This window comes from Chinchilla lanigera, unplaced genomic scaffold, assembly GCF_000276665.1.
Source record: "Chinchilla lanigera isolate Chin_1 unplaced genomic scaffold, ChiLan1.0 scaffold00003, whole genome shotgun sequence".
NCBI classification, from domain to species: domain Eukaryota; kingdom Metazoa; phylum Chordata; class Mammalia; order Rodentia; family Chinchillidae; genus Chinchilla; species Chinchilla lanigera.
This window is the reverse complement of record NW_004955404.1, coordinates 36051821-36063090: the sequence shown is the minus strand read 5'-3', so window position 1 is coordinate 36063090 and position 11270 is coordinate 36051821. Positions and strand designations below refer to the sequence as shown.

The 11270-nt window shown below is 36.3% G+C and overlaps 1 long non-coding RNA gene across 1 annotated transcript in view; it reads right to left on the bottom strand.

Moving 5' to 3' along the window:
- Positions 1-4337, bottom strand: part of LOC102028711 — a 33649-nt gene extending 29312 nt beyond the window's left edge. The window contains exon 1 of the long non-coding RNA XR_259332.2: positions 4215-4337. This is a non-coding gene — a long non-coding RNA (uncharacterized LOC102028711). The remainder of the gene's footprint in view (positions 1-4214) is intronic.
- Positions 4338-11270: the final 6933 nt, after the last annotated feature.

Genomic DNA, 11270 nt, shown 5'->3' with positions numbered 1-11270 from the left:
AAAATGAAATTAAAGAAGAAATTAGACCATTTCTGCAATTAAATGATAATACTGATACAACATAGTGGAACTTATGGGACACAGTGAAAGTAGTCCTATGAGGGAATTCTCATACCAGTAAAACACAACAAACTGAAATACGCAACGTAAGGTTGAACCTTGACTTTCTAGAAAAAGAAGTCAAGGTCAAAGCTCACAGGATGTGTGTTGATTACTTTTCTCTCCTTGCTGAGATGAAATACCCAACACCCATCGCTAAAAAAGAAAAGGTCTATTCAACTCACAGTTTGTAGAAGTTTCAGTCCACAATTGGCTCTCTCCAATGCAAGGTGTTATATAGCAGAGGGGCAAACATTCATGGTAGTGGAAGACAGCACAAACAACAAAAAAGAGAAAGAAAAGCCTCTTTTCTTCCTGTAAATTGTATGCAGGCTACCTGCCCTAGGACAGGTGCGGCACTCACACCATTAATCCCAGCACTGGACAATAAATCAACCACAAATTGCAGAAGATGATGCACTGACTGCATGAGACTTTGGAGGGACACAAGTTATAACAGAGGGAGGAAATTATAAAATGAGAACAGCAATTAATGCAATGGAGACTAATAAAACAATAAAACAAATCAATGAATTGAATACTTCATTAATTGAAAGGTTAAATAAAATTGCAAAACCTTAGCCAATCTTATCAGAAAAAGAAAAGACTCAAATCCATGGAATTAGAAATGAAAAGGGTGAAATCACAATAGATTCTGCACAAATCTAGAAGAGCGTCAAAACATATTTTGAGAACCTGTATTCTAGTAAGATGGAAAACACAGAATAGGTAGATTCCTTGATACATATGAGTTATCAAAGAAAAATCAAGAAGATATAAAAATTCTAAATAAACCAATATCAGTCAATGAAATTGAAGATGTAATTAAAAACCTATCAACAAAGAAAATCCCTGAAAATCCCTGGTTCTGACAAATTCACTGTTGAATTCTACCAGAAATTTAGAGAAACCTATGCTGCTATTTCTCAAATTCTGTAATGAAATCTAAAGGGAAGCAATATTCAGAATTTGTTCCTGGAAGTAAGCATTACCTTGATACCAAAACGAGAGGGGTCAAATAAAAAATGACCTATAGGTCAATCATCCTAATGAACACAAACAAAAAAATCCTCAATGAGCTACTGGCAAACAGAATGCAAGAAATCATCAAAATTTTTTTTGAGACTGAGTCTTGCTATGTAGTTCAGGTTATTCCTGAACTCACCATGCAGCTGAGGCTGGCCTTGATTTCAGCAATCCTCCTGCTTCAACCTAGTGATTTCTGGAAGTACAGGCATGTGTCACCATACCCAGCTGTCAAGAAGATTATACAACATGACCAAACAGAATTCATCCCAAGGATGCAGGGATGTTTCAACATATGCAAATCAATAAATGTAATACAGCATATTAACAAAGCCCAGGACACAAACCATATGATCAGCTCAATAGATAAAGAAAAAACATTTGACAAAGTACAATACCGATTAATGATTAAAAAAATAACTACAGAAAATTGGAATAAAAGGTCTTTATCTCAATCTAATAAAAGCCTTCTATGGAAAACTAATAGTCAGTACATTAAATAGGCAAAAACTGAATGCTTTCACTCTAAAGTCAGGAACAAAATAAGGGTGCTCACTAACGACACTCATTCAGTATAGTTCTTCAGACATTAACTAGAACAATTAGTAAGAGAAAAAATAAAATGAATGAAGATAGGAAAGGTAGAATTTAAGCTATCATTATTTGCAGATGACATGATAGTCTACAGAGAAGACCCCAAGAACTCCACCAAAAGATTTCTACATTTAATAGCCAAATTCATTAGCATAGCTGGACACAAACTCAGTTCTAAAGATCAATAACACTCCTGTATGCAAAGAACAAAATCACTGAGAGAGGAATTAAGGAAAAAATAATTTTTATAATAGCATTCAATAAATTGAAATACTTTAGGTATTAATCTAAGGAAAGAAGTAAAAGACCTTTACATTGAAAACTACAGCACTCTGAAAAAGGAAATTAAATAATGTATCAGAAAATTGAAAGATATCCTGGCTTATGGATAGGAAAGACCAACTTAGTGAAAATGGCCATATTTCCAAAATTGTTATACAAATTTAAAGCAAACCCAATCAAAATACTATTAACATACCTAATAGAACTAGAGAAAATGTTCCTAAAATATTTCCTCCTTCCTTCTTTGCCAACTAATACCCCTTCCAATTTTAACATAAAATCCTAAGAGTCCTACAATAGCAAAAATTTCTGGACAACATAGGCAGGGCACTGGGCATCACAATCCCTGACTTAAAATTATACTTCAAATCTACTGTGATAAAAACAGCATTATACTGGCAAAAAAAGCAAACCTGAGGATCAATGGAACAGATTAGAAGATGTAGAAACAACTGCAAACACATTCATTCACCTTATCTTTGACAAAGGACCAAAACATTTTCACTGGAAAAAAGATAGCGAAACTAGTCTCATGTGTGTCACCACTCATAAATTAAAATCAACATGGATCAAACTGAAACAGAAACACTAAGTCTTTTGGAAGAGAGAATAGGTAGAACTTTTGAATATATAGGTGTAGGCAAGGATTCATGAACAAATCTCTGATCATACAGGATATAATACAAAGAAACGACAACTGGTATCTTAGCCAATTAAAAAGCTTCTGCACAGCAAAAGAAATGACCAACTGAGTGAAAAGATAACACATAGAGTTGGAAACCATTTTAGCAGTTGTCCCTTAGACAAAGGACTTATATCTAGAACATGCGAAGAATTGAAAAAATTTAGATCTCCCAAATTTAAACACCCAGTCTAAATTTGGCTTCTGAAATGAATATACACTTCTCAGATGAAGAAATACAAGCGGCAAGTAAATATCTGAGGAAAAAGTTCAATATTAATGTTTATTTGAGATATGCAAATTAAAACAATGCAGAGATGCCATCTCCAGAAACAATGGCTATTATAAATAAATTAAACAATAACAAAGGTTAGTGGGGCTGTAGGAATAAAAGAACTTGGTGAAAGTGTAGACCAACTATGGAAAGCAGTTTGGAGATTCCTCAGAAAAACTAAAACTAGGGGTTGCATTTGACCCAGCTATGTCTCTTCTTGGTATCTTCTGGAAAGAATTAAAAATATACCACGGTGACATATTCACAGCTATGTTTATAGTAGCACAGTTTGCAATAGTTAAATCTTGGAAATAGCCAAAATGCCCATCTACAATTGAATGGATAATGTAGATGTGTTTTTTATATACAATGGAGTACTACTATGCCACAAAGAAGGATAAACTTGAAGCATTTCTAGCTATTCACCTTGAGACCATACTCTTAAGTGAAATAAATCAGACACATTTGATTAAATACTGCATTGTTACTCTGGTGTGAGAAACTGAATTGTAAAATAGGATGAAAATGTATAATGTTATGAAATAGGAAAAACATGTTCAAATTGGAAGGGACAGCTGGTGGCAAGGAAGGAAGGGGAAGGAATAAAGAGAATAGAAGTAAAATATTGAAATGAAGCATTTATAAATAAGGAGGGGAAGAGGGATTGAAGAGTGGCAAGGGGGTAGAAAAAAAGAAGGAACAAGATATATCATGTGCAGGTACAAATTTGCAATGATGGATGTTATCACTATGTATATTTACAATGTACTAATAAAAATGTTTAAAATTTCTTCAATAATATATACTAACAGAAATAACACATGTGGTCTCAACATCTCAACATACACAAAATAAAATTTTATTTGGGTAGATTATGTATAGTTATAAAAATATATGAAATTTATTATAGATATTATCACAAGGTAACATCTCAAGACAGTAAAGTTACTGAACTGCTGAACAGCAGTCAAGATGCGCAAGGAGTGCATCACGTGAAGACTAGGTCATGGACCCCTCAGCCAATGAACCCTCTGAATACGGCTCCTGGCTTGATCATTCCTAAGAAGGATGGCCAATCTGTGGCCCACGTATTGCTTGCTCCTTTTTTAAAAAATGTTATAATAGATATAAAAATTAAAGGCAGGTTTGTTACTTATGTATATTAACTCCCCTTCTCCCACCGTGGTCCAGGAAAGTGAGAAGGTACTTTGACAGTGCCAGACAGACAGCCTTCACAGGGAGCATGGCTCTACTTACACCTTAATATTGAATGTGCAGCTCTCCGGATGTGAGATAATGGATTCTCCCATTTTAAACCAGGCAGTTTGTGGTGCTTCATTACAGCAGCCCTCGTAGAGCTGTCATTGACTCATTAGTGGACTTTGCTTCTATATGCTAATAAAGCTATTTATTTCTTCTATGTACAAAAACGTTACCATGGGTGATGGAACCTCAAGACAGGTTCCAGTTCCTTGTGTGTGAAGAACAAAGAGTTGGATATTTAGTACAGAACAGTAGAGAAAAAGTAGTTAAATTTATTGAAATATTAACTCAGAGAATGGGCTCATGCCAGTGAAAAAGAAAATGGCATGAGTGTGAAGGAAATAGAATGGGCAGAAAGAAAAATGTCATGAATGTGGGAATACCTTGGGCTCAACCATTTAAAATGTGTGTGCCAGACCTACTGCACTTCCCACTGGGTCTTTCAGAGCATAATTAACAAAGTGATTGACAGGGTGCTGAGTCATAAGAGTTGTATCTCTTGAGCATATCTTTTTCATAATTCACTGGTCATAATTAGATGCACAAGATATAGTCCATATATATGAGCCTTTAACAAGACCCAGGAGAGGAAAGGTTATTGTAAGTAATGCTGCCAAATTTCACATGCATGCATGCACTCTAGCCTGGAATTTTAGGAATTTCTAGAGGTCTTTGTTATTTTTCTTTCTACTTCTAGACAGTAGGCCTTACAACAAATTTCAAAGGGGTTGACCAAGGCATGTGTCCCGGGTTCAGCAGAGTGGATAAGCATGATCTCAAAGTCCCACTATCTGTATTATTCTCCTCAAGCAACCTTGTCCCAGAAAGTCATTAAGGGTGGTAGAGGGTGGAATGTCTATTTTCTACAGCTACTACAGCCATGCTGGCCCTACCTATGTAGAGAACAATGGAATCTCACCTTGGTGATCTAGAAAGCTATGGGAGCAATACCCTTCCTCACAAGATTTATTGATGAGCTGTGGTTGCGGAGACAGATTTTTGGTCTTGACACAGGTCATCAATAGTTTAACAGCTATTAATCAAGAAGAAACAAAGTTGAATGAAAGGTTATGTATGGTCTCATATTTAGACCATAGAGAGTGATGCTCAGGGCCAGACAAGCAAGGGTGCATGTTCCTGCCCATAGTGTTGGAAGACACAAGTGGGAAGTAGTGCCACATAGGAAGAAAAGCTCTTGAGTCTCAAGAGAGAAATCAATTTTAGTAGTAAACATATGGGGTGTGGTGGTGCATACCTGTAATCCCAGTGCTTGGGAGGTTGAGGCAGAAGGATCACCATTAGTTTGAAGTCAGCCTGGATTACACAGGGAGATGATGTTTTGAAATAAATAAATAAACAAACAGTAAGTAAGTAGTAAACATATGGGTGAGGTTTGGCAAGCAAGGTAGTAGCAAAACTAGCTAAACAAGACACACAGGAAGGGACCATATTTTCAACAGGGCTGGGGATGTGGTCTATGTAAAGGTCTGGGTTTAATCCCTAGTACCACACATGCACACACACACACACACAAACACACACACATACATACACACTGAGCTGGGGATTTAGCTCAGCGGCACAGTGCCTTCCTGGCAAGTATAAGGTCGTGAGTTTGATTCCTGGTACCGGAAAAAAAAAAAAAAAAAGAAACGCATACACACACATTATAGAAGAAATATATGATAAAAATATCCTACCAAGAAAAAAAAAAACTATTTCTGGGTAATAGGCATTAAGAAGAACAAAAGCATATAACATTTTAATCTAATACTTTCTGTTGGTCTGAAGGGAACAACTACTACAACATGGAATACTTGTTATCTACAGAGGGAAGAAGTTGTATTCCAAAGAATACCAACCATTTTCTAATTTAAAAATTTGAATCATCAAAAGCCAGATCTGGACCAAAAAGTAAGCCTGTTGTGAAGGCAAACCTGGAATGAAAGTATCAGAGAAGACAAGAATCAAAAGTAGTCATGAGCGGAAAAGCAGAACACATTATGTCAGTCTGAAAATATATCTGAATATTACTACTTATAACTTGGGGATTTATTTTTTGTCACCATTTCAATCCACTTATAATACAACTAATTGACATTAATCTTATAATTGTGATGAAAAGAGTCACATTTAATGATAGAAGTGTGTAATAAAGGACAAATTTCCAGTACTTCTGTTAATACAATGTCATATATCACCATTACTATTCAGTCACCCATTGTAATGGTATCTTAAATGCAGTGATGTCTTTACTATAAAGGTTGAAAAGTTATTCATGTCAGATCAGGAAGAGTTTCTCACATTGTTCTCTGGCATGAATTGTTGCAAGTCCTTCTCACAGTGTCCTTAACTGGTTTACTGGAAATTCAAGTCAACTCTGGCTATGTAATGTAAGATTTAGATAAATGCTTAAATAGAACTGTTGGCATAAACTATTTGATTCACTTACACCTTCAATGTGGGCAATCCTAGGAAAAATATTCTTTATAGAGTCATGAAAATATACTGCTGAAAGAATTCGTGAATCTTAAAAATCTTGGTAATAGCTCACAGTAGGAGACACTACAGTTCAAAAAGAAACCTGCATTAAATGTTAGTCACAGCTCCCAGAACAGCAGAATTCGAGTAGCAGCACCTAACTACCAGAGACAAGATAGTGATTGTATTGAGTCACATGGATCAAGCACTAACCAGATTGATGTTACTTTCAGGGATATTTGGCAGTTGGGAATTTATCATGGTGTCTGTAGACTGAAATACAAGGAAAGTCTATTATGAGTTCTTATTAGCGTGAAAAACTGGGAGAAATAAAAACACAGTATCTGGAAAGATACTATAGAGATTAAACATACTAAAAGTACAATTAAGTAATATATAATATGATGGAATTACAAATTACAAAAGTTTAAAAATAAGTTTAAAAATAAATTACAGAAAAATATTATGCCTTAATGTGCATAAAGATGTCCTAAGTAAAGTACATCTTAGAAGGACTTCTACTGAATATATCTATAAATCTGATAAACTTGAGAGTAGTAAAAGAAATGCAAATGAGCAACTACAATGGATATCACTTTATATATGTGCATATACATGTGGATTTTCATATATAGACTATACAAAAACCACTTTATGAATAGTCAGTGTAAATAGTAGGATGGTTTAGGGATAGTTTGAATACTGCATTTTATTATTCAGATGTTTATCTTTAATCATTTTGAAATAAATTGACAATAAAAAATACAAAGTAGAAAGTTTTTGTCCCTTGAACTGTGTCATTATTCTTCCTGGAAAAAAATAACTAACTATACATTCGGCTTGTCTCTCATATATTTACTGAATTGATTACTAGACATATCGAGTATTGCTATTCAGATAAAGACAGGCGGTTTTTCATTTGCTAATTTTTATTCTATTTACTTGGCTTCTATTAGTAAGAGCTATTATCATCTGCCACATTTTACCCATGATGAAACAAAGACATCCAATAATTGAATAAATTATTTAAGGCCATATATTTAGCAAGTAATATGTGTGGGATTTAAAATATAGTATAGCTTCAAGGTTTGAATGTCAAAGTTACTATGAAGCACTGCACACCCGTTTCACTCTTGTATAAGTTATGCCATTTTACTGACTTTTAATTAAATGCCATACTCCCCATGCAATTAATGTCAACAGTCTAGTACCCCACCACATTTCCTATTTAAATATGTACAAATATACACACTGGGAGATTTCTCTGTCAGTTTGTGCACGAATGAAATCATATTTTTCATGCTTCACTGAACTACTTCTCATCTGACAATGCCTCCACTTCTACTGATAAAATATGTTCTATATAATAAACAAGTAACATATCTAATATACTGAAGTCTCCAGTTACCTAATCAGAACTCATTTTGTCACTAAATGTGTATTGCAGTTAACATGTGTTTCATAATTCTATACAATTACAAATTATTTCTATGCAATATGTTTTTACAGACTAGGGCAGAGGTGTGAAAATGTGTGCATTGCTAAATTTTAATAATTGTTTCCAAATTACTTTTAAGCAATAAGTCTCTCCAGGCATGGTGGCACAAGCTTGTAATCCTAGCGCTCGGGAGGCTGAAGCAGGAGGATATTGCAAGTTTGAGACCAGCTTGGGTTAAAAAGTGAGCTCAAGGCCAGCCTGAACGAAATAGTGAGACTCTGTCTCAAAAAAACAAAAACAAACAAACAAACAAAATAACAAAAAAACCCAATAAGTCTCAAGGTCAGGGACAGTGGTACAAGCCTGAAATTCCAGGTCACTCAGGCAGGCTGAGGCAGCATGACCACAAGTTTAAGGCTAGTCAACAAAATTACAGAGGCTGAGGATACAGCTCAGTTGCAGAGGCCCAGCTCAGTAATTGCTTGTGTGACTTCTTGCATTCAATCCCCATTACTACAAATTATGTGAAAAATAAAGCTAAAAATATGTATAACTCAGCAGAATTATTGTCTTAGTTACTTTTTTCATCCCAGGGATATAATACTCAATACCCACAGTTTAAAGAAGGAAAAATTTATCTTGGCTCTTATTTCAGAAGGTGTAGTCCATGGTTTGCAGGATCAAATATAAGAACCACAGGGTGAAAGGGATGGTCCAGGAGGAAAACTACTCATGGCATGGCTGGCCCAGCAGCAGAATGACCAGCAGGAAGCTGGAGAGAGAAACACACCATTCTGGGTCAGGCCACCAGTGATGCATCTCTTCTGAGCAGAGCCCACGTTTTAACAACAAGGCAGGTATATTGGCCCTATGACTCAGTCACCTTCCAAGTTTCACCTAGGAGACCACTGGGATTTGGGGGGACATGTGTTTGCTAGATTAATGGTTGTAACATGATAACATATTTTTACTTCAATCTACATTTCTCTGCTCAATGAATTTGATGATATTTTCTATATGGCATTGTATTGGTTTTTGTAGTGGATAGACAATGCATAACCTCCAAGTGAACTGAGTGATTAGTTATTTGCCCTGCTGTAATTCCTGCTGAGTTGCTGTCACCTAGCCAATATGGCGCTGGAGGTCATGTGGTATGGTGCCAAGTCACTATGGCATTCAGTCAATATGGCACTGACCACTAGAGGCCATGTGCTAAGCCCCACCCTTCTTCCACTGAGTCAAATTATGACTTCCTACTTCCCTTTTTGTCATATCATGTTCCCTTTTCCCATACTCCCACCCAATCCTATTCTGTCATGTCAGGTGGTCCCCCTCCTAAACCCTGCCTCCAGCCTGGGGCTCTTTAATCTTGGACCCCACAAAAGACCCTTAGAAGTTCCACGTCTCTCCTTCTCTCTCTTTCCTTGTGGTCTTCTCTGTGCCCACAATAAAAGCATTTTATTCTGTTTTACTTCTCTCTGTGCTGGAAAAACCTATCACTGAGTACATGTGGTACTGGATGTGGGAGGTCCAACTGAGGATTGTTGCCAGCAGCATAAGAGGAAAAACTGGAGAAGGAGAAGTTAGGCTGTTGGGAACTGCAAGAGACTCTTGGGAGCTGAGAAAAGCTGCTGGGAGCTGATAGAAGCTGTAAAGAGCTATTGGTTCTTTTGGAGGACCTCGTCATGCTGGCTTTCCTGATGAACTTGACTGTTTCATCCTCCGAGAAGTTTGGGATGTTTTTGGCGGTGAAAATAGCTTCAGTTCACTTTAGGGGAGCTCTGATCCTCACTTTGAGCATTGCTTCCTGACTCCAGAGGGGAAGATGGTGCACTGCCAGTCTCTGAGAGAAGCTTGCCACGTTGGCTTTCCTGATAGTAACTCAGCCATTTTGATTGTTGGAGCTCAGAACCTCATTGTTGCAGAGGATGGCTGTGGTACATTTTGGGGGAGCTCTGATTCTCCTTTTGAGCATTGCTTCCTGACTCCAGTGCAGATCCCTCAGCCTGTTAGCACAGATCCTTTGTTCTGCTGGCACAAACTTTCTAGATTCCACCACTGACCTTTGGGCCTTTCAGCACAGATCCATGAAACAGGCCTGCATCAGATATTGTTATGGGCTCTAAGCCTCCAGCTGGACTCATTGGAGGCATTGTTATGGGTTCTAGGTCATCAGCTGGACTCACACAGGACATTATCATGGGATCCAGACCTTCAGCTGGATTTTTTGGCCCTTAGTGTGTGGACAGATTTCCTGCACTCTCTTATATATCATTCTTTGGGCGACTATTATAAATAATCTTATAAAATATATGTCCTGTCTTATATTGTTCCCCTTGCAATATCCCCCAAACAGCACAGTTTTTAAGCGTGAATATATTGCCTAAATGTTTTAATCATTCAAATAATATTTGATTAGTATTAATATTTGAATTAATATTTAAATTAATATTTGAAATAATGGTTAATATTTGAAATTCAAAAGGATAAATTTATTATTGTTTGGAAATTGTGTTACTGTAGAATAAACTGAAGAGAAATAATGAAACAGCTAAAATACCTTTTATATTTCAAAGTTGAAGAGAGAGTTGTAGAGTTGAGTTTAGGTTGTCTGCTATGAATAGGTTTATGCCACCTGCAAGGCTTTCTATTAGGTAAGAGGCATTAAGAGCAAAAGCTAATGATGCTTTCTATTTTCAGATTCTTGATGCTTCCATTAAAAAACAGAGTACAGAATTGCACCCATGGACAAATGTAATTAAATAAAATAAGGGTCTTGTAGGAAATGCAACATATTCAGCAGAAGATGACCTAGGACCTGCTCTTGTAAATCTACTCCTTTTAGTAAGATACACTTAAACTTATAATTAAACACTGAGACAATTTTTTCCAGGAAAAATGTTAGCTATGAATAGAAAAACAGATGAGAATGAACACTTGTTGAGTAACTGTACTGTTACAAGCACTTTACAAGAATTGTTTAATTTAGCATTACGGAAAAAACATGGGTACCATTATGACCTTTCTGTAGAAAGAGCTATTGGAAGAGAAGCGCTTTAGAAGCGCTTCTGTAGAAAGAGCTATTGGAAGAGAAGCGCTTTAAGATCAAACTCCTCAGAGCTTGAGCGCCA